This window comes from Hemicordylus capensis, chromosome 15 (assembly GCF_027244095.1).
Source record: "Hemicordylus capensis ecotype Gifberg chromosome 15, rHemCap1.1.pri, whole genome shotgun sequence".
Lineage (NCBI taxonomy): Eukaryota > Metazoa > Chordata > Lepidosauria > Squamata > Cordylidae > Hemicordylus > Hemicordylus capensis.
The window spans coordinates 740,562-764,935 of NC_069671.1; the positions used below are offsets into that span (position 1 = coordinate 740,562).

Sequence of the window (24,374 nt, forward strand, 5' to 3'; positions counted from 1 at the left end):
ACCCCTCTCCAAGGTGGAGGCAGAGGCTGGCCATCAGTGCTTTTTGCCCAGGACCATCACCCTTGGCCCTTCCTCAGTCCAACCCTGTTGCACCCACGGCTGCTTCTGCTTCTCCCCCTTGCCTGCCTTCCCTGTGGCTGCGGCTGCCCATTCTGCAGCACTTTCCAGAGGCCGCTCACCTTGGCCTCCTTCGGACACTGCCAGCCTGTGCGTGTGCACGGGACCAAAGACAACGCGGCTGCCCAGACCGAGGTGGCAAGCGTGGCGATGCAGAGGGCAGGCAAGCCTCTCAGGGTGGCTCTGAGCAGGGAGCCCTGCCCCAGCCGAGTACCACCGCTCCCCGCATGGCAAGACAAGTCACAGCAGCAAGGGCCACCAGCCACAAGGCCCCCGGCGGCCAGTGTCTCATGCAAGTCCCCTGGCTCCTCCACAGGCCACTCTGATGAGGCCCCCGCTCCCCTCCAAACCCAGCAGAGGATTCAGAAGGGCCTCCTCGCGTGATGTTCGAGGTGCAACTCTATCGTCATGGTTTTCTGTCCTTGCACAGCAAAGCTCGGAGCAATTTGCAACCAGGTTTGCCGGAGCAAATGCAGAACCAGTCCCTCCCAGGCGGCTTTCCCGGCTAAAAATCCAGCAGCGGGCTCCGCAGTCCTGGGCCTCCCCACTCTCACCTCTGAACAAGAAGCACACTTAGGGGAGGAAGCAGAGAAGCCATCCGGGTGGGAACAAGCTCTGAGCCTAGGGCTGTACAGTCTGCAGGGCTTGCAAGTTTTGAGATTTGCTTTTGGCCGGACTGAGAATGGGTTTGGGTTAGTCCTCTTCTGAGAAGAGCACAGTTCCTTAGATCTCATGACAACAGAACTGCAGAAGTTGACCACCATGGACATGAGAGGAGTCCAGAAGGAAGAAAGCGCTTGCCATGGCAGTAAGGGCATTCTGACATACCTGGGTAACTGTGGGGTCAACCATATCCTATGGCTCAGACCCATTTCAGTGGGAAAGTTATGTTTCCTTTGCTGGCGTCTCCCTGGACTCTACACAACTGGTCTTCTGACCTGGGGGTGGGGGCTGGGAGAAAGCAGCAGCAATTAAAAACAGGCAATGCACTATACAAATAAGCTTTTCAAAATAAAATAAAATAAAATAAAATAAAATAAGATGGTGAGCTTTTCAGCAGACGGACCCATCTTTTCACTCTTTGTGAAGCACTATGCATGCAGCTGGCATATGATCTTCAAGGCCGCATGACTGGCCCCTATATGCTCCAGCTAGCCCCCTTAATACATTATCTTGCCCTGCTTATTGGATTAGCAACTAATTTACTGGTGGCAACTACAGACAAACCTCTCTGGACGATCTCAATGGGCAGTGGGGCTCATGGTGAAGATGATGGACTCTGGGCCTAACTTGCCTAGCAAGCCAGAGGCTGTCGGTTCGAATCCCCGCCTGAACAGGGCCAGTTGCTTGTCAAGCAGGAAAGCCATAAAGCGATGCAGCTCTCTTGCAGCAAAACCTGGCCACTATTACTGGTCTTTTCACCAAGAAACCTTTGATGGGCTTCTGAACCAACTTAGAGCACAGCTTGAAAAAACTAGACCAACAACCATAACCCTGTAAGACAATAAGCGAATAAGGAGAGAAGTCAGGAGTCCCCTAGATTTCCTGGGTTCGTGGGAGGAGAGCTAGGCTTGTGGTGGCAAGCATGAATTGTTCCCGCTGCTGAGCAGGGTCCACCCTGGTTTGCATTTGAATGGGAGACTGCATGTGTGAACACTGTAAAGTATTCCCCTTAGGGAATAGGACCATAGCTCAGTGGAAGAGGATCTGCCTGCTTGCCAGTGGAAGGTCCCCAGTTCAATCCCTGGCAGCATCTCCAGAAAGGGCTGGGAGAGACTCCTGCCTGCAACCTTAGAGATGCTGCTGCCAGTCTGTGTAGTCAATACAGAGCTAGATGGACCAAGCGTCTGACTCGTTAGAAGGCAGCTTCCTCTGTTCCAGTCTCTACTCTCTACAGCCCCTGACTCACCCCTTGAACTTGGAAGCAAACCAGAGGCCAAGCTCAGTTTAGGAACAGACCATGTGACAAGGCGGTGGCTTCACAGCCACTTGACCCAGCCATCTTCTCCAGACTGTGACAAGTTTTGAACCCGACCCTCCAAGGATCCAATCCACTACCTGCAAAAGGACAATGGCATCCTTTCCCAAGACCTCCAGACCTCCAGCCAATTAGTTCTTATAGGCTGCTGTCAGCCCCCTTGAGGCAACATTAGTGACGACATACCTGCCGCTGTTAAGTCGCGTTGTGGTTAAAACAACTGAATGACAAATCAGAGTTAAAATGAGTGAAGGCAAAGAGAGAAAGAGAGCAGCTCAGCGATGAGTCAAGTGTGAAAAGCGTTACACCCTACAGAAGAGACGTCACTGAGAGAACGTTTGCTTGGAAAGTTTTAAAATGTTCCCATTATTTTCCTAGCACTAACAAAATCACTAGGAAAGAAAGCAAAAGAGCAAACGGAGTAGGAGGGCGTGTGCGGGCCGTGAGAGGGGGCAGCACTTCCCGAAGTCACTGTGTGTTAGGAATGACTGAAGAAGCTTGAAATCCAACATTGTTCGCGCAGCATTAAAGCAGCAGCAGGAGGAGAAGGAACTGCCCGAATACCCGGACAGCCCCCCAAAGACTCTGCTCATGGCCATCTGATCCATCTCTGGGTTTTTCCACAGGGAATGGGCATTATATGGGCATGATCCAGCCACAGTTGGGCACTTGTGCGTCCCCTGGATTTCAACTGGCGAGTCACATTATCTTCCGTCAAAGTCAATGGAAGCTGGATTGCAAAGAACTACCCACCATTACTTGTTTATTTAAATTTTCTTATATGCCGCCTCCTCCAAAGACTCCAGGCGGTGAGCCAGGAGTCAACACCGACTCGACGGCACACTTTACCTTAGTAGTCTACCTTACATGATTGTTGCACGGACGGTATGTAGAGCACCTTCACCACTTATGAAACAATGCAACAGCTTTGATTTAAGGCATCGCATGTCAAATTTAAGCCACCGGAAATGTTCCTTCCTCTCCTCAAAAGAGATACTGTATCATCCATCCTGAGAACTTGAGCCATGTATCGATACACCCATAAAAGTGAAATGAAATCCAGGGAACAACAGACCCTTCACTCAGATTGATCCCCGCCACCAAGAGCCAGTCCAAACAAGAGCTTCAAGTCACCTTCCAAAAGATGCTCAGTGCGTGTGTGTGTGTGTGTGAGTGGCATGCACTCTGCTTGCTGTGGAAAGCAGATGAAAGTTGTGCATCATCAATGCCCACCGAAGAAGCGGGTGCGGCCAGCCTTAGGCAAAACATCCTCCCCACACGCACCCTCACGTTTCTGAGCAGCACTCTTGACACGATGGAGCCTCTCCGCAAAGTTTCCCATCCGCGGTCACTTTGCTTTGAATGCCTTCCCCCCAGAGTGACCCAGCCTCACCCAGGCCCAAGTTCTAGAGGAGAATCCCCGGACATCTTGACTTAGCATCTCTGTGGCAGTTATCTTGCAAAGAAGAAGAAGAAGAAGAAGAAGAAGAAGAAGAAGAAGAAGAAGAAGAAGAAGAAGAAGAAGAAGAAACAACAGTACTAGGAATATGTTCTTCTCTGTATTCAGGCTTTTTGGCAGCTGTAACGAGAGATCAAGTCCCCCATGATGGATAACCCTTCACGCTCCACAAGCCAGTCAGGAATTGTCTCCTTGTCGGCACACGATTCCACACCTGTAGATTTCACCCACCATAATTAGGTTTATCAGAGAGTCAAGGCATCAACTGGTCTATTTCTCCAGCTCTGAGGTTATCCAATGCGATCGCGGATTCAGATTCCGTGGCAACTTCGCAGGGTCAGATTCAGCTGGATGAATGCAGCTCTAAAGACAGGTAGCTCAACTGGCTTCCACAGCCCCACGCTGAGTGCCCACACAGATTAGTCACGTCAAGAGCCCACTGGGGCTCGTAACTGGCACAGAGAGGATCATAATACTATAGTTACAGCATCATTCTCTATGATTCATACTAATCCCACCTCGGCTCTTCACAAAATGTAAAAGCAGGGAAGGAGCGAGGGAGGGAAGGAAGGAAGCAAAGTCTTCGGGTAGAATCTCCACCAAGATGAGAGAGAGAGAGAGAGAGAGAAAGCCTCCTTCTGCCAGAATACCATGGCTCTAATGGGGAAAGTGTGTAGCAGGAAGACGACAAGAGCATCAGTGCTCCTGAAATCCCTTTCCTATCCCCACCGGGCTTGGAGCAGAATGCTAAGCGACATCTGCACAAGCGGCAAGGAATGCAAGCTGGAAAGTACATGGTTCTAACAGGCAATTTATTCATCCTTCCTCTCCCAGCGCCAGCATTCTCTGGCTCAGCCTGGAGGGTGTGGCGGCGAAGCAGAGCTGAAATGTTAGGCGCGCTCCCCCGCCCCATATTAGGACTCCTCCAAGGAGCGCGTTGGTGAGCTTGTCCTGGGACTCTGATGCAATCTGCAGACACGGAATAGGGTTAGGGTTGTGCTTGGCTCCCTCCCTGTTTCTGCAGCAAGAGAAACACAACTGCCAACCCCTGACCTCCATGTGAATTCATTTGGGGCTAGTGGGAGAAGAAACCGACAGAGCAAGCCAATCAGCTAAACAGTTCTCTCTCCGGATATATGAGTGAGTGAGTGAGAGAGAGAGAGATCCTAAGAATAGCTAATGTTATTGCTAGCAAGAGTTCCTCTGCCCTCCCTCTTCCGATTGCTCTGTTGGTTTCTTCTCCCACTACCCCCAAATGAATTCCCAGGGAGGCCAGAGGTTGACAGCTGTGTCCTTGTGGTCCTAATCCAGACACTGTTCAGGGCCAGATTCCCTTCACTTCATCGGCTGAGCTGCCACACGCCTTCAGCAGAAAACTCAGCAGATGCTGCTGGGCATCCAGATGAACCATCACTAACTGTGCTTGAGCTTCTGCACAAGAGTCCTTGCCAGTAGCCCTGAGGGTGACCCATGCATCCGGTGTGTGGTGAATGAAGCCGCCTACTCCACGTAGCACCATTTCCCCACACACAACAAGCCTCCATGCTGCAACTCACTTGCCCCATAGAGTTCCTTGCCAACTCAAGGTGAGTCGAGGAGAGGGCCCTGAAACTCAAAATGTGCACCACTCAACCATCAGGATGACAAGTGAGGAAAGAGGAGGAGAAGAAGTCTATTTTTATATTGATGTAACCCGCTTTGGAAACTTCTGTTGAAAGCAGTATATAAATATTTGTTGTCAGAGGACAAGGCAGTCTGAGGGAGAAGTGGGTGAGTTAGGGTTAAAAAAGGAACGCGGGGAAAATATTTGCAGCATTTAATATAAATGCTAATCTTGCTTTTTAACTGAGTACCGTTTGCAGAGAAGCAGCTGGGAAATTAATATGTTCAAGTGTATATCCAAAATATTGTGACAATACCACCAGGCTCAATTTTTTAATAGCATATGCATACGTGTAATCGCAGATAAACTGGGCATACTTCACACAAATATAGCAGTTCTTGTGATCATTCTGAAGTGACGAGTATAGCTTTTTTTCCCTTGACCAGAGCGTGTGTCTACAGGTGAAACTCGGAAAATTAGAATATCGTGCAAAAGTCCATTAATTTCAGTAATGCAAATTAAAAGGTGAAACTGATATATGAGACAGACACATTACATGCAAAGCGAGATAAGTCAAGCCTCAATTTGTTATAATTGTGATGATCATGGCGTACAGCTCATGAAAACCCCAAATCCACAATCCCAGAAAATTAGAATATTACATGGAACCAAGAAGACAAGGATTGTAGAATAGAACAATATCGGACCTCTGAAAAGTATACAGTGTACTGTGCTTGACTGACCAGCAAACTCGCCTGACCTGACCCCATAGAGAATCTATGGGGCATTGCCAAGAGAAGGATGAGAGACATGAGACCAAACAATGCAGAAGAGCTGAAGGCCGCTAATGAAGCATCCTGGTCTTCCATAACACCTCAGCAGTGCCACAGGCTGATAGCATCCATGCCACGCCGCACTGAGGCAGTAATTGCTGCAAAAGGGGCCCAAACCAAGTACTGAATACATATGCATGCTTATACTTTTCAGAGGTCCGATATTGTTCTATTCTACAATCCTTGTCTTCTTGGTTCCATGTAATATTCTAATTTTCTGGGATTGTGGATTTGGGGTTTTCATGAGCTGTACGCCATGATCATCACAATTATAACAAATTGAGGCTTGACTTATCTCGCTTTGCATGTAATGCGTCTGTCTCATATATCAGTTTCACCTTTTAATTTGAATTACTGAAATTAATGGACTTTTGCACGATATTCTAATTTTCCAAGTTTCACCTGTATGTCTGCGGGTGAAGGAATCACAGCTTCCAAGCCAGACTTTTCACAGAATGATTGGCAGTTGGCGGGGGGGGTCCTCTTCTTCTTTTCCATGCTTGAGTCCGGCTTGGGTCTAGCATTCATGAAGGCGCGCCTACATGCAGATGCATACCCACAACAAGACCAGCCTACAAACTGTGTGGGGACAGTCAGTCTACGAATCTAGAATACTTCTTGTTCCAGGAGTAAGGTACCCATCTAAGTTCAGTTATAGTTGTCTGATACTATACTACTTGTTCTAAAGCAAAATTATTCTTCCTCATGCTGCGAACCCATACAGTGTTATGCTCCGTTTTGATATTGCATGTCATTCCAGTAAGGGATGTGGGAAACCTCTTGAGAAATTTCACTTCTCCGATTGCCCTTCTTTTGGCTGCCCCTCCCCCCCGCCCAACTTTAAGCATAAGGGAAAGTAAAGTAAAGTGTGTCCTCGAGTCGGTGTCGATTGGATTCTTGGACCATGGGCCACACTACCTGCATGGACTCCTAGAACTAGATGGGGTGATAGATAGAACCTCATGAGGAATAGGAAGACCGTGTTTGGTAGGTGCCTTGCAAACCATGTCAGAAAAGCGGTAAACAGATCCAGTGGCAGAAGAAGGCAGAAGCACTGTACCACAGAGCAAAGAACTAGGGGCAAGGAAACAGGGGCCAAAAGACACAAGCAAAGTAGAGAAGGGGTGCTCAGAAATCCACAATTCACTGCAGCAAGGAAGCCAGAGGACAGCAATACCCATGGTCTCCAGGGCCGACACACTACCGTGCAGACTACAGGGAACAAACAAAAGGAACTTGAAATCCCAACACAGGAAGGCAGGTCAAACCAAATCAAAAGGTTATTATGGTCAAAGACTAGCTTCAGGTAGTAAAATACAAGAGCATTGCTGCCAATGTGCCCTGTAACAGACAGGGATTTCCAGATGTTATTGACTACAGCTCCCAGAATCCCCATCTGTAATGGCCTTTGACTGAGGATTCTGGGAATTGTAGTCAACAACATCTGGAAATCTCTGTTACAGGAAAAACTGATCAGCAGTAGAAACAACAGTAACAGCAGAACAAGAAATTGTGCATACAGACATATGGTAAAACTCTAAAGTATATAAGTAAAAATCAAATTAACCAGAGTGTAATTGGCTACAGTAGTTATTAGCATACAGTTTGCAAATTTTACAAGCTGTTGTATAGAATATAACACTGTTTGTGACATCAGACTGCTGAGTAGAAAGGAGGAGCATAATGTAAAAATCATCAATTCTTCTTGAATACTTAATATTAATAATGATATTAATTTATATTGCATAACCTGATAGAAGGGGCAGTAGAAGATACTATAATCCACTGTTCAAGTACAGCAAGTATGATTTGACAGGTATCGCTTAAAACTTTGACACCATTGTAGGAATTTGCTATAGACAACCTGACCAAAAGGAAGACGTAGACCATGCTTTCTTAAGAAAGATTCACACACTTTGAAAGAGGCAGGTCTTAGCAACACTGAGGGACTTTAAGTACCTACTGGAAGTCTAAATCTGCCAAGAGTGGCAAGTCCAATCCGTTTTTGATCTCCCTTGCTGACAACTTCATCTTTCAGAGGGCAGAAGATGAAATGAGTTGCCCATAATAACATAGAAGAATTGGTTGATGAAGTCAAAGTGGGGGGATCCCTGCGGGAAAGAGACCATGCCATCTTGGAATTCATGTTATCAAGTGGGAGGGGGAGGGAGAGGGCTGAAGGTATTCAGACATGAACTCTGCATTTTGGGAAAGCTGATTTTAAGGAGCTCAGAAAAATTAGCTAGAAATCCTAAAAGAAAAAATGCTGAAAAGAAATGGGAGATGAGAGAGAGAGAGAGAGAGAGAGAGAGAGAGAGAGAGAGAGAGCACAATCGCAAGCAATTCCCATGAGAAGGAAAAGGAGAAGACATCTGGGGGGGGCGGTGTGCCGTGAGCAACTTCTCCTGTGCACACGCTGTTGCAGAAAGGGGCTAAGCCTTCCGAGCCCTACTTGTGCTCCAAAAGCACTCTTAGATTGGAAACACGTTGCTTAAGTTTCCATGATTCTGTAATGCTGTGTGCGCCTAAAAACGCAGTCCCACGCAGGCCAGTAGGCAAGGGGCAATTTGTGCTGCTCTCCCCCTCCCTCTGCAGCCCATTGAGCCTCCCAAAAATATGTCCATGGTGAATGTGGGACCTCGGGGACATATTTTCAGGAGGAGGCACCATGGTCTGCAAGGAAGCATCACCCCTCCCCTCCCCCCGCACACACACACGCGCAGGAGGGTTTTCCGTGTGCACAACGCTGGTCTGAATACCGTCCACCTGTGTTCATCCTACGCTACTGTGGAAAGACAAACACAGAGAAAAATAGGGATGCGAAAACAAGAAGCCTATGACACATTGTGAATAAGAAAGAGCAACGCAGGCTCCACATTTCCCTCTCTGGAACCATTTATGAATCTGTTTGGGCACTCATAAAAGGGGTTGGTTGAAAGCATGTTTATGAGTAACAGAGAACAGGGAGCTCTTAAGGGGGGCGGGGAGAGCGGCTGAGTCAGGGGCAGGGGCAGGCTGCTCACGCAGGCGCCACATTGAGGCCCCCATGCTGCAGTAGCAGGCACACCCACGTGACAGGCTTGGGCTCAGTCGTCATGCACAGGGAACCCTGGGAGTTGTAGTTTGGCAAAGGCTGGCTCAGCATCTCAGTTCTATAGTTCTTGGAATGCTTATGTTTGGGAGAAGGCCCGGCTGCTAAAAATAGGATATAAACTCCATCCAGATTTGCAGTACAGATGTTCCCTGAAACCTCCAGCAGCAGCACTGGAAGAGACCTCTGACCAAGACCTTGGGATTTTTTAAAGCTTGCTGCCCCCAAAGGCTCTGGCAGGTAAACTCTGTCTCTGTACTGCAGAATGATAATTTAAAAAACCACAAGAGTTGTTACCAAAGGCATTACCCAAAGGGCGGAGAAGAGCAAACCCTTGGGCGGCTGGAAGAACTGGAGCCCAATGCTAGGCATTCCTTCTTGACAAATGCCAGGCAGTGTATATACTGGGAGAAGTAATGAGAGCGGCTCATGCACACGGCTGAACTTTTGCCATTCACTGTAACCGCGGAGGGAAGAGTCCCGAGGTCATCGTGGACAGCTCTCTGGAAGCATCTGCGCGGAAAAACAGCCGGAGTCGCAGAGCAAACAAAGCATTCGGCCTCGAAGCAGAATATTCGCCTCCAGGATGCCCTTGGCAGGCCAGCCCACTCGAGCCAGCCAGCTGCAAAGCGGCTTGCCCCCGGCAACAGACGGAGGGCAAGAGGGGAGCAAGGCCACTTCCCTTCCTTCAACGGTGAACCCCGGCTCACCCACATTCCCCGGCTGGAGCCCTCTTCCAGGCACACGTGTGTCTCGGCTGGAAACGGAGGCCTCCTCCTGGGACCCGACTAGCTTGGCCCAGCCTTAGCCTCGCTCCTTCCCTCTCCCCTGCTGTTGGTCTCGTCTGGATAATCCGGCTTCCCCTTGCAGGGCTGACACCCCTCACTTATGCCCTGCCCCCCTTTGCCCTGTGAAGATCCAAATGCCTCTGCTGTCCTCCCAAGCGGAGGGGCACAGAATCAGGCCACAGCTGGCTTGACCACTGCATGGACTGAAAGGGGATTCATGGAGCTCCCGTCTCCACACCCATCGCCAAGAGGGACCAGTGGGAACTTCAGCTGGCCCAGCAGAAAGCACCCAGTGTGTTCCCACCTGTTTAAGCGGTCCAGATACTTTTGCCACCTGCCGTTAGGAAGGCTTCGGGGATTTCAGCAGAAAGTCAGACTTCAGCTATAGGCAGACGAGGCCCTTCCGGGCCAAGAACCACCTTCTCTCTTGGCTGCTTGCAATTATCCAGACATTTGGTCATCAGGAAATTAAATTAACTGGAACTGGGGAGACCTGCCCACCAAAACTGGTCTTTTGGAGGACGGTCATGTAAAAATCAAGTGCTTCGAAATACTGGTCACCATGAAAGATTTGGTGAAAACCAATTTGGACAGCCGCTTGCCAACCTCAGCGCTGAACAGATGACCCCAGAGTGGTCATCACAGGGCTGGGTGAATGCAACCCAAATGAACGTGCTTCCTTGCTTGAAAGGTTTTCCAAAGCTTCCTAACCACCCAATATTTATTTCTCCAGGATGGACAGACTCACTAGCAGATGCCGATGGTGACTGAAACACCCCAAAACCAAATGGCATGCATGGGCTATGCCAATTTATAATTGCCCATTCAGAAAAGGGATTTTGGTCTTCCTGGTCTCTATCACTTATATAGGATATTTAAAAAACAAATTACACTTGAAAGTACGTCTCTTAGCTGACCCCTCTGGCTGCCACTTACGGCTTGTATGTCTCTGCTTGAGTGATCAAGATAGATCAATAAAGTTGGACAGATCTTGGGCCCAACAAACCAACAATCCCACACTGAAATCTGAAAAGAATCGTGGGTGAAGGCTAGAACTGAGAATCTTGCCGAGTTTCTAGGACAGACAGAATTGCCCCTTTCCTGGACTAAGGCACTGCAACTTTTCAAAACTAGAAACTAAGCAATGGTGCTCATAGCTAGGACACCTTTGGACGAAGATGTTCTCTTCCCTCTCAGCCTCCCCTGCCTCCGATATATCTGGCTTTAGAAGAAACAACTCTCATTTATAACAACTGGGTTATAATGGGACACCTTGGAACAAACCAACTGGAGGATCAGTTTCCTATGGTGGAGGCCTGCTTTTAAAGCAATTCAATGACACCAATAAGATAAACTCTGCCTAGTACATCAAAAGGTTTTGATGAGAGCAAACGGAACCTTGCCATCTGAGGAACTCACTGGCAGGCCCAGGAGGGCTTCTGAAGGGACGGTCTTACCTTGAGACTTTGGCCTGCTCAACTGCTACCCCATTCGGGGCAATACGATACACCCACCACCTCATGCCGCAGTGGGAAAATGACTTGACTAGCAAGCCAGAGGTGGCCGGTTCGAATCCCCGCTGGTCTGTTTCCCAGACTATGGGAAACACCTATATTGGGCAGCAGCGATCTAGGAAGATGCTGAAAGGCATCATCTCAAACTGTGCAGGAGGAGGCAACAATGGGAAACCCCTCCTGTATTCTACCAAAGACAACCACAGGGCTCTGTGGGCACCAGGAGTTGAAGTCGACTTGACGGCACAGTTTACCACTTAATAGTGATGGCTGCCATTTCTCTTGGCAGGTCCATTTTGGGATACTGCACGGACACTCTCCCACGCAGTTGGGCTTGGCTGGCAGCCAACAGTAACACCCTCCAAAGGTTTGCCCAACCCCGTCGCCATACAACTGGCTGCTGAAATCTGCACAAAGCCTCTTCACGGAGATCTTCTGGAGGGGAGAGTGCAGGAGGAGAAGCAAACTACACGGCAAAGTTTTGAAAACTACAGAAACTTCCAAAACTGCATCCGACAACTAGAATCCCTGATCAGGAAGCCCAGTGATTCACCTCCTGGGGCAAGCTTAGACAGAATCGCCACCACAGGCTGATTGAGACAGAATGGACCCAGGCTGATTTGCGTGCTCAAGGCACCTGCCGAGAGTCGACGCGTGGACTGTGCAAGCATCACAAAAGGCAGCTCCACGCAGCCAGCACTGCGAACAACGCAGCCGCTCCTCCCACAGAGCCCCACGTGGGACCCCAGAGAGCTTTGGACCAATGCAACTGTCTGAACCCCGAGAAGGGTATTCAGAGAATGCAGCCAGTACTGTTCTGCTGTAGATGGCCTCTCTTCCTTTGACCCTTAAAAGGAGAGCAGCCACAGGGTGCAGCTGAATACCCATTGGGAAACAAGAGCCTTCCTGATCCAGGGTCCGTTCCCAGGAGTGGCCGGCCAGGAAGGGAGCCTCCAGGAAACTCACGTGCAGCCCCCTTCTCCCACTGGCGGCACCCACCCCCTCATACGCAGAGATCAATTGCCCAAGCTGCGGACCATCAAGGCAATTCACTTTTCTACGCTCCGAATATGCTCAGAAAAGAAAACCGGGCAATGTGGCGTGGCCTGGCCTGGCCTGGCAGCGGCAGCAGCAGATGTGAAAAGGAAGCTGTGTGTCTTCGCTGGCAGCCAAAGCTGAACCTAACCTGCAGCGCAAGGCAGCTTCTCAGAAAGCAAATGCCACCCTAGGCTGCCCTCTCAGAAGCACAGCGCCCCACGCGTGGGAAGCAACCCTTCCGCTCTTCCTTGGCCTTGGCCAGGCCTCACTTGGATTCCTGTGTCCAGTTCCGGGCCCCGTACTTTGAGGAGGGGGTTAGGAAGCTGAAACAGGGTCAGTGGAGGGCACCCAAGGGGGGGAGGATGGGGGGGTGTCTGGGAACCAAGGCCTGTGTGGAATGGTCCAAGGAGCAGCTGGGCAAGCTGACCTTGGAGAAGGGGCAGCTGAAGGGCGAGAAGATACCCAAATATGCTGCACAGAAGACAACGACTTGTCCTCCGTTGTCCCTGACGGCCAGACTAGAATCAGGGGGTCAAACACGGCAAGGAAGCAGACTGAGACGAGACATCAGGAAGAACGTCCCAGCTGTAAAAGCGGTTTGACTGTGGAACAGTCTGCCTTGTGAAGTGCTGGACACGCTTTGGCTAGAGGTTGGCAAACAGTAGCTGGGCAGCCACCGGTCCGGGACTGAGCCCGGGGGTGGACTAGAGGGCCTCCGGGGTCCCTTCCGACTCCAACATTCTCCTATTCTTTGCCCCAAACCTGGGTTATTTCCCAAGAACTTGGGTAGCTGGCAGGACAAGCATCCCATCAGCCAGAGATGGGCTGAGGCTAAGGGAGGAGCAGCAAGTTTCAGCCACACTCGTCAGGGAGGGGAGAGAAGCAGCCCTGAACACCAGCCCCCTTCAGCAGCCGGCCCGGATGCTTTCAAAGCACCTCAAAACAACAGCGAGGGATAGGAACTTGCATCATCATTTGAAGAAAAGTCGAGCCCCTCTTAACATCCACATTCCATGGCAACAACAATGCACGCAGAGATGGGATGCCGTCTAAAGACTGTAAGCTCATGCCAAGCAGGTAGCAATCCTGAGCCGCGTATCCAACTGGAAGCTGAGACACAACCGGGGGCGGTGGGGGGGGGGAGGAACGGTGCCTTTCCTACCCAGGAAGAAAGCCCCAGCTCGACTCACATTTATTTACCAGACAGTGAAGATACAAGCAAGAGACACATCACAACCGAGATCCCAATCACGGAAGGGGTGCGGGGGGGGGCGGTCTTACCTGCTCTTGGACAGAGAATTCACTGAGCAAGGAAACAAAAACGAGAGCAAGACAGGAAGTCCATGGCATGCTCACAAAGCAGGAGGTGAAGCTTTCCCTCTTGCCCAACCATCTCGAAGCAATTTCCCTGCTTGACAGGATCTGGGCTGCACCAAGAGAACCAGCAAGGAGAAACACACACACACACACACACACCAACAGCCACCCCCTTTGCACTCCAAGCATCTGCAACCACAAAGACTCATGCTCGCAATGAGATAACTCCAGATGCTAAAAATAACCAGCCGGCTGCAATTCCCACTGTATGTAGCTGGGCAGAAACTCTTCCTTTCCCCCAAGCCTGCCTCCTTCTGTACTGCAACATGAAAAGCCAAACTTAGGGCGGCCAAAGCACGGAGGCCCTCCCCGCGAGGCTCTCTCTGGTAAAAGATGAACCAGTGGCACTTGTGTAAGGGAGCAGCCGAAGCCCACGCGGAGATACCAGGCGGGATGTGATTTATCCCCCCATCTGGCCAATTTCTTTTGAGCAACAGAGCAGACTTCTGAATCTCTGGATTTTACCGAAACGTACAGTAGCCTGTGCCCTCTCACATTAACGCTTCTCCGCCAACAAGCAGCAACGCCATCTCCAGGCCCACAATTCAACCGGGGTCGGGGGGAGAGAAGGAAAGAACGCAGAGGATACGTTTGAGGACAGAAACACGCGCAGCCTTAAATGTGCCCTCCAGTACATCAGCCAGGAACTACGGTGGAATTCCGAGCACCAGAATATCCCTTTCTTTCTCATGGGAAGATTTCCAGCCCTCGTAGTCAGAAGAGGGCCAAATTAGGCATCGCCTCAAGGCACGCGCCCCCACGGCTTTCCCAAGCCTGTGTTTGTGAAAAGTCACCCATGTGCGTGGAAGGACTGAGAGGCAGGAGAGGAGAGCCCTGCCCCTTCCAGGGCCTGCCGATCCGCCCTGCAATGGGGCCAGGCCAGGACCCAAAACCTGGAGTGGAGGGAGAAAACGGCCTTGAGACGGTTGGCGGACAGATGTAGAAGGAGATCCGGAAAGAGTGGAGACTCTCCGCCCTGCCGGTCCTCCCCTTCCCACCCACCCCCTCCTTTACCTTGCAAGGCCCTTTTGTTTGCCTCCTCACCCTCAGCACAGCCCCAGGTGTGGCACCAAGACTGGGATTCCCACCAGGAGGCCATCACCTGGGAGCTGCCCAGCAAAGAAGAAGAAGAAGAAGAAGAAGAAGAAGAAGAAGAAGAAGAAGAAGAAGAAGAAGAAGAAGAAGAAGAAGAAGAAGGCCTGCCAGCTCCGCCTCTTGCCAGGGACTCCTTTCAAGTTCTCTGTAGGGGCAGACCGGGTCGCCTTCCAAGCTAAGGAGCAAGCCTGGCAGGCAGCATGCGGCCTGCAACCCACAAGCTCTTCGGGGATGAGGGGGAGAGGACGGCTATGCGCTTGCAGCGGCATGGGGGTGCTCCTGGGGGGCTGCTGAGAAAGCACGGCTGGTGGACTTAGAGGCACAGAATATGCAGAGACGGAAGGGAGCTGGGAGGCAGTGTCCCCGCTAAGAGAGATTCCCAGATGCTGTGGACTACAACTCCCAGAATCCCCAGCTGCAACGGCTTTTGCTTGAGGACTCTGGGAGTTGCAGCCCACCACATCTGGGAATCCCCGTGAGAGGGAACGCTGCTAGGAGGTCTCCAGGCCCAGCCCCCCCAGTTCAATGCAGGAAACACACCCAGGGCCAAACTTCAGTCTTTATCGTCACACCACTTTCCAAGAAGAAGTTCTCAAAGTTTTGCTTACATAGCGAAGAGAATAAGAAAGTGGTTTCTTGTCCGCAAAGGGCTCAGCAAGCTGGCGGGGGTGGTGGTGGTGGTGGACGGAACACAGATGAGGTGCCAACGTGAGGCTGAACAGGGACAGCCCACCCGAGAGACACGCCACTTTGGAAGGGGCCCCTTTGCCTGGTCAGCAGCGGGTGACATGCTCTGAGGCCCAGAGCCTCCAGCCACTGCAAAGGCATTTCCTGCCAACTCAGCCCTTGGAAGCTACAGAGAGGGCGACTCACGGGAGACACTTCTTGTGCCATCCAAATTTCCTGAATCTTTCCAGCCCAGATGAGACCTGTTCAAGGGTTCCCTGGTCCTGCCATCATACCAAGCCCACCATTCCCTAGCGTGAGGGAGGTGGTCTCGGTGAGCTTTTGAAGCAGGCATTCCAAGTCCACTTGAACGATTCCATCTGCACAGCAGTCCTCCTAGTTATAACACAAGCAGAGTTGTGTTAAGCCAGGTAAGTAAGTAAATAGGAAACCCTACACAGAGGAAGAAGGTTGCTTCAATCAAAGCATACATGGACTTGGATCAGTGGTTGGGCAGCTTGACCTGGAACCAAGAGGGGGGAATCAAGCATTCTTTCCTGCTCAGAGCCCCCAGAATAGGATTAATGCATAAATAGAAAAATCCACATATCAAACAGCACTTTGTAACTTACAAAGTCCTCACATCACATGATCCCAGAAACTGGGCCTTGAAGATTAGTTTTCACCAACACTGAAAATCCTAATTTTTTTTAATGCTTTTTAGTACTTTGCTGCTTCTTTCCTCTCTTTTAAGGCAGCATATGCAACATTTCAGTGTCCTTGCCTAATGCAGAGCAGTTTCTGCTACTGTGCATCAGGGCAGGGTGGGGGTGGTGCATTTGTATACACTTTCTCTCAAGCTCCATTTTTCCCTGGCAACACATTCAATTTATATAGACATCACAGAACACAAAATTCTGTTTTCATCTAGGTATTCAACAGTGCTCATGTATTCTGTAGGATCTTCAGCAGACTCATATTTTAAGAAAGTAAGACTAGTAGCCAAAGTTAAACAAACTGACAAGAACAGAGAATTTCAAACAACAGATATCATTAATGCAACAAGTTGCTAGAGTAAGAACTAATCTGCCTACTTTCCTTTCACTACTCCTACAACTGGACTGAGCCACCTCATGGTGCAGCAGGGAAATGACTCGACTAACAAGCCAGAGGTTGCCATTTTGAATCCCTGCTGGTAGGTTCCCCAGACTATGGGAAACCCCTCGATCGGGCAGCAGCGATATAGACAGATGCTGAAAGGCATCATCATCTCACACTGCGCGGGAGATGGCAATGGTCAACCCCTCCTGCATTCTACCAAATACAACCACAGGGCTCTGTGGGTGCCAGGAGTCAACACCAACTCAACGGCACACTTTACAACTGGACTAAATTTGGTTCAAATTGAGGTCCACAAGTTAGACCTCTTGCACCTCAAATGTTCATGTGTCCACCATCTTTGATTGGGGAGGATGACATCATCACAAACTACACCACTGAGGTGTCCCTACAACTGCACCCAATTCGGTTCATGTTGTTCCAGGTGTTGCAAAGTTGATTGGGGGCGGGGGGGGCACACACAGTCACATGAAATGCCAGGAGGTCTCAAATGCTAACTTTGGAAGAAAGATATTGCCTATCGACAGCTATTTAGCCAGGATATCAAGCCTCCAAGTCCAAAGATAAGTCCCAGATGTTGGGAAGTCCCAGATGCTGGAGACAACCAGCAGGGGAGGGCTGTTCCTTTCATGCCTTGCTGGGGAGCTTCCCAGAGGGGTCTGGGTGGCTCCTGTTGGAAACAGAATGCTGTGTTAGCTGGACTCTCTCACTTCAATCCAGGAGGACTCTTTTGTAGCTCTTAATATCCTCAAAGTCACCTATATCTTTACCTACTGTTTAGACAACTACCTTGCACAGGAACAAACCCACTTCGGAGGGAGAGCAGCGAAAATGTTTCTTCTGAGTTCAGTCCATTATTTCACACACCCACCACAGAACTCTTTCACCAGTGAGCATGACCACCGCCCCCCCCCCCTTAACAGGGCACTCTTCCTCCAAGGAACTCAGGGTGGCGTTCTCCTGATTTCATCCTAAACCCTGTGAAGTAGGTGAGTCTGAAAGACCATGACTGGCCCAGTCGCCCAGTGAGCAGGATTAAGTGGGAACTCCCTCCTGTCCCAGATCCTGCCCACTGCATCAGACTGGCCCTCTCCGCTGGTTTAAGTTGCTATGCATGCCACTCCCTATGCACATCTCCCCATTATCAATATCAGTCTGGATGTCAGCCGATCATTTTATTACTCCCTGGCTTTTCTTTTCAAAACGGCCTCCTGATGAGAGCAAATCGGAACCTCTTCCTTGCTCTCACCCGCCCACAACATTGTGGGGCAACTAGTATTGTTCCTTTTCTACCAACGAGGAGCCCACCAAGTCAGTGACACCGCACACTGGAAGACACTACGCGGTCAGCGGGCGTCTGCAGCCAGACCCTGGGCCCATCCACTCCAGCTGGTCTCCTCAGCCTGTTTCCAAAGATCAGGATAACTGGAGACGCCAGGGCCAGCCCGGGGAACTTTCTGCCGGAGCTCTACCTTTGCCACTGATGCAAGAGATGCGCGGAATTCCAGAATGAATATCCAGCTGACTCTCCCCGGGGTCACCACACGTCCAGACCTTTCTCCGGAATAAACAAAGCAAAGACCCCAGCATTCCAAGGGGAAAGAATCCCTAGACTGCCTCTTGCTGCTCTGCCATTGTCTCTGCCTGAGAGATTCACAACTTGTATTTATGAACGCTTTCCACGCAACTTCATCAGGCAACCCACATTTTCTCCCAGTATATAGCATCAGAATAGGGTGTGTGTGTGCGCATGTGTGTGTGCATGGATTCTCCCCCCCCCACTGCCTTCTGCAGTGCCATATTCTCCTCTCTCACTGGCCTACATTTCTTCACGGAGAATGCTCCTCCTCAGGGTGATTCAGCACTGACTGCACGCCCATGAATCTGGCTTACTGAAAGACACAGTCACACCTCTAAATAAAACCTCTACACTGTTAGTTGAAGAGAGAAACACAGTTTTTAATTCAAGATGTCAGACAAAAAGCAGATGCACCTCGGAGGGTAGGGCACGAGAAGCCTCAAACTAGCAGGAAAGACCTGCACGGGCAAAGAGGCACCTTTTTAACATGACGGTTCCCTTTACTTGGCAGGAGGATGCTGGTGTCTCTCTTATGTTTCTCTTTAGATTTTGAGCCCTTTGGGGACAGGGAGCCATCTTAAGTTTGTTTGTTTATTATTTCTCTATGAAAACCATTTTGGAAACATTTGTTGAAAAGCGGTATATACATATTTGTGGTTGTTGAGTAGGAGAGGGGTTGCTTGTGACCCATTTCTCCCCAGGTGAGAAAGAGGAGAGCTGGTCTTGCGGTGGCAAGCATGACTTGTCCCCCTAGCTAAGGAGGGTCCACCCTGGTTGCATTTGAATGGGAGACCACATGTGGGCCACTGTGCAAAACAGGATGCTGGTCTAGATGGGCCTTGGGCCTGATCCAGCAGGGCTGTTCTTATGAGCACTGTAAGATATTCCTCCCCAGGGAATGGAGCTCCTCTGAGAAGAGCAGGTTTCACATTCCCTCCCTGGCAGCATCTCCAAGATCGGGCTGAGAGAGATTCCTGCCTGCAACCTTGGAGAAGCCGCTGCCAGTCTGTGAAGACAACACTGAGCTAGATAGACCAAAGGTCTGACTCAGTATACAGCAGCTTCCAATGTCCCTGTCCCAACTATCCTCTGCCCAGTTCCCTTCTTTGGTCTCTTCCCCAGAATTTTAAGTTTATACAGCTCAGCAACTGAGGATGTCCTAGCATCTCTTCCAGACTTGCTGGCCCCACGCTTGACACCAAAGGGTGGGGAAACGGAGGCTCCTCTGCTTCCATCAAGGGCTTGGACCCTGAGACTGGTACACACACCACTTGGTGGTGGTAGTCCTCACCTTGTCCACACCATGACTTTCTTCTTCATACACTCAAGCCTAAGCACAGTGCTGTGAAGGGGTCAGGGGAGAGATCCCAGGGCATACACAACATTCAGGCACGCTCTTGCCTGAAGAACAGGATCACCAGAAATTCAGGATTCCCTCCTGCAAGTGTAAATGCTTAATTGGCCAAACGGCTCACTTCAACGGAACCCAACCAAGGTTTGGCCGGATCAAGCTCACATATTTGTTCCGTGGCATCAGCTAAAACTTGGGGCAGGGCTAGGGAAATATTTCAAATTCTTGGTGCCAAAATGTTGATGCTGGCAGCCATGCCTGCTCAAGGCTGAAGAGACATTTCAGATTCCATTTCTAGAAATCTAAGGGTTTTCTTCTCCTTAAAAACAGTTTTTATAATATTTTTTATGTTTGTATTAGTCTTGTTTTATGGGTTTTTACTGAACATTTTTAATTGTTGTGAGACGCCCAGAGAAAAACTTGTTATGGGACGGCTACCACATAACGTGTATTATTATTGTTATTAGAAACCCAGACCACAAGGCACCTGGGTTATTTCCCGCTGGGAGTAGAACAGGGAACAGGTGCTGTCACTGAGGAAAGAGTAGATGGACCCCAAGAATTCTGCATTATCAGGGTGCCCACCGCTCCCAAGCCCTCGCCAGCCAAAGGAACAGCCACAGTTTTGTAAAACAGAGCTGAAGAGAGTATTTCAACCTCCCCGAGTGTCTTCCTCCATTTCCTGGGAGCTGAAGTGACTGGCTGATGCCTTGCTGGATCCCTTGGAGCCAAGGGGAATTGGAAGCCCTGACGACACATCATGGCCAATGCATGTACCATCTGTGCACAGCATATGCACACACAGATTCACACACATTCACCGTTATTCACAGACTACAGTCAATGCACAAACATTAGTACGGTATACCTTCTATTTCTGTACCTGTGTAGCAACGCACATAAAAACTCACATGTGTGTGCATGTACAACAGTGTTTCTGAATAGGGCTTTCGTCTCCCCACACACCATTAGCAGACTAGTAATTTACCCCCCATTCAGGGGCATAACTAGGGGAGAGGGGGCCCATGTTCACCTCTCTCTCCGGCGGCCCCTCCGATAATGAAGAAAAAAGGGAGGGGTGGAGCAGGGGGGCAGGCTCTTTGAACCCATCCACTCAGTCATAGCTACACCCCTGCCCCAATTCCATCTGACTGGGTTAAGGTCGCTCCCCTTGGACTCAGAATCTTCCTCACGGTGTAGTATATACAGCCAGAGAAGGAGAAGGAATAGAAGACTGGTCTTTCAATACCTGATGAATGAACCTACATGAGGACGTTGCCGGGGAGAGGAAGATACGAGGCGGTGAGATGTAGGCTCTCACCAGAGAAGGCAAAGGGACCACCCAAAAGAAGTGGGCGGGGGAAAGAGGTATGTATGACTAAAGCAAGGCTTATAGTCGAGGACCGGGCAGATGCTCTGATGGCAATGAAATACCCTACACAGGTTAACGTGCTGTAATTCAGTCTAGACCAGCAGTAGGTAGAGATCCCAACTGGTTTCACTACCGCACATGCTTTTTGGAGGAGAGCTCTCCTCAAACTCCATGCAAGAGGAAGGTGCTGGAGGGGAGGAAAAGGTGTCCGATTAAGCAGAAGAGCATTTTCCAGACATGGGCAGTGGGGCTCCCAGCCACTGCTTGAACCCGGGCCTTTCCATGGCAACAGATCTCATCAGGAGGACATCTGCTGGATGGGATGGGCTCTCCAAGACCGTCTGACACTTTGGACATCAGTCTGAGATGCTTACTCACAAATAATTCATTGGCTTTTTGTGGGAACAGGAAACGTTATGGAAAGAACCTTAAAGAACGCCAGGGGCGTAACAAGGCTGGAGTGGGCCCAGAGACAAAAGTTTAAAATGGGCCCCTCGCTGACACACACACACACACACACACACACACACACTTCACAATATATAGTCATGTGACTTGCCTCTGGGGGGCCCCTCGAGGCGTGGGGGCCCCCAGGCAGCCGCCTCTCCTTGCCTAATGGTAGTTACGCCCCTGAAGAAAGTGTTAGAACCATCCATTGCTTCCGAAGATGAACCTGAGAATTCGCCCTTAACTATATTCTGCAAAAAGACTGTCTTTTCCAGCAAAGTCTTGTGGCATGCATATTTCCACACACACACACCCCACACACACACCTATGGGTGTGCAGTGTATCAGCAAAACCACAGCAAAGTGTTTTGTTTTTCTTGGTTGGGGGAGGACAAGAAGAGAGACTTGGTCACTTTTCCTGGGAAGAGAACTGGGTGGAGCAAACACACCCCAAGGACCAAGAGACACACACAGCTGCAGGCTTTCGAATAGTGCCGGGATTCCTTAGTCAGTGAGCATCTCTTAACCTAACCGTTGAAGAGCGAAATCCGCATTCAGGTTGCCTTTTCGTGGGTGGGAAGCATTCCACTAGGGCTCTGCCAAAAGAGTTTTGTGAGCTCCCTCCATTCAGCCTGACATTTTCCTACCGCTGTAAGTTGGGTAATGAATTCCTCATACATCCAGCGTGAGCTCACCAGCCAGGGAGGCCAGCGCCCAAACACTGCTGTGCAAAGCAGGAAGGCGTCCCCCTCCCAGGAGTCCAAGGCAGAGCTCCCGCCACGCGTGAAGCCTTCTACTGCCACAGCCAGTCTGCTGTGGAGGAAGCCGGGTCAACAGCACGGGCGGTTTCTGTTTGCCTTTACGCCTGCTCAAAAACCCTTGCTGCTCAGCCCACAGCTGCGCTCCAGCATGAAGCAGAAGCAGAAGCATTCAGAATGGTGCGGAGGGTTAGGCTGCGGTTCCACCGGGGTGCAAGGACTGGGAAGTCAGGACTCAGGCCTGCAGAAGGCCCTGGACCGGGGACTTGAGGAAAGTCAGGCAGGGAGGCGGCCCAAGGACCTCCACCCAGCCTCCGGCAAAGGGGGGGACTACAGGGCCATCAGCCCAAGCAGTCTGGATCCCCTGAGCAGTAACAGGCAGAGCAGGTCAGGGGATATCCCCTGCCACCACCAACGCTTCCAGGCCAGGCCTGCCTGTGGGTCTCATCGGCAAGGAGACTCGGCAGTTGTGTTCTGTGCAAGGAATGGGGAACCCTGGCCTCCCCTTTGACTCCCCCCCCCACTCTGCTGTGTCTGCCAAGGGCAAGAGGCAACATCTGGGAATCCCTGCTCGAGCAAACACTGCTCAGGAGTGCCCTGCTGCTGGCCAGGTTTCCTTCCCTTCTGTCCGACTGCCATGACAGCCAGGAAGCCTCGGCTTGAGAGCACAGCTGGTCTGGTGGTAGCAAGCAGGACTGGTCCCCTTAGCTAAGCAGGGTCCACCCTGGTTGCATTTGAATGGGAGACTTGATGGGTGAGCACTGGAAGAGATTCCCCTCAGGGGATGGAGCCGATCTGGGAAGAGCAAGAAGGTTCCAGGTTCCCTCCCTGACAGCATCTCCAAGATCGGGCTGAGAGGGATTCCTGCCTGCACCCTTGGAGAAGCCACTGCCAGTCTGTGAAGACGATACTGAGCTAGATAGACCAATGGTCTGACTTTGTATATGGCAGCTTCCAATGTCCTCTGCACAGACCCAATGCCAGTTTAGAGGCAGGGATGCTTCCAGAATGTATTTGCAGAATAAGCGGGTGTAAGCAGCTTTGGGCAAGGTGCAGACTCTCCATGTTGCCTTTCGGAAAGGCAGCCCTGGGCCTGCCCTGCTCACTCCAGGAGCAACGGACTTGCTTTTGTGCAGCCTGGAGCAGGAGAACTTGGGTTCGGTGAGCAGGAGGAAAACACAGCCGGGGGGCCCTGCCCAGCTTCCCCTTCCCGCTTTCTTTTACACCTACACGCCGGCCTAGAATCGTGGTGCACCCCGTCAGCCCTTCTGCACGGAAGGCCGTGAGATGCCTCTCTCTCCACTGGCCAGAGTCCGGCTGGGGAACAGGCTCCAGCTCAGACTTTGGGCCATGAGATTAGAGGTCAGGAGCCAGAGCTGCTTAGACCCTTTTCTAGTTGGATTCCAGTCATCACAACCAGCCTGTTGGACGGAGGCCACCACAAAGCAGCACCAAAGCTGCAACCGGAGACTCCACAGCTGCTAGCTTCACACGGCCGTCAGGGGGTCACCTGGAAGATGCCGCTAAGTGAGCGGAAGTATGTTGCCCACCCTTATCCCAGATATAAGGAAAACCGCCAGATGCCCACGGAAGCAGAAAACCAGCCCCACTGAAAGACTTAGCAGAAGTCCACCCAAACCAACACCTCTCCACTAGTAAGCTCTGAAGGCACAAAAAGGGTCCCGTTTCTTGCCATGGGAAATCCACCCTGATGATGGGATCTTTTGGAGCACAAATTATACAAAAATACAGAGCGACAGCCCCAAATTAACCCACCATCAATAATGGAGCAGTTTCTCTCACAGATATTAACCTCTGGCAAGTTTTAAGGGCGGGGCTGCAGCCTGCCCCCCCCCCCCGGTCACCTCCCACCCACCCCCACATCAGTTTCAGTTTCAAGTTTATTGTGGTCCATGACCAAATCGGAACATATGGCCACAATAAATAAATGCATGCATAAAACCAAAATAACACTTCTACCTTTCAGACATCAAACCAGATAAACTCCCACATGCTTTGAGGTTCAATATAGGAATTACACTCCAGCTTAGCCACTTCATGGTGCAGCGGGGAAATGACTTGACTGGCAAGCCCAAGGCTGCCGGTTCGAATCCCCGCTGGTATGTTTCCCAGACTATGGGCAAGACCTCTATCAGGTAGCAGCAGCGATACAGGAAGATGCTGAAAGG

General features: G+C 50.6%; 1 protein-coding gene across 8 annotated transcripts in view; it reads right to left on the minus strand.

Moving 5' to 3' along the window:
• Window positions 1-24,374, minus strand: part of TAOK3 (TAO kinase 3) — a 120,312-nt gene that overhangs the window by 85,568 nt on the left and 10,370 nt on the right. For 5 of the 8 annotated variants that reach the window (XM_053279813.1, XM_053279819.1, XM_053279818.1 and 2 more), the window contains exon 2: window positions 946-1,068. The exons of 1 other annotated variant lie outside the window; for it this stretch is intronic. The gene's annotated coding sequence lies outside the window, so the exon portion shown is untranslated. Of the gene's footprint in view, window positions 1-945; window positions 1,069-13,702; window positions 14,002-24,374 lie in introns of those variants that run through there. 2 more of the 8 variants (XM_053279814.1, XM_053279816.1) reach the window with 2 other exon arrangements.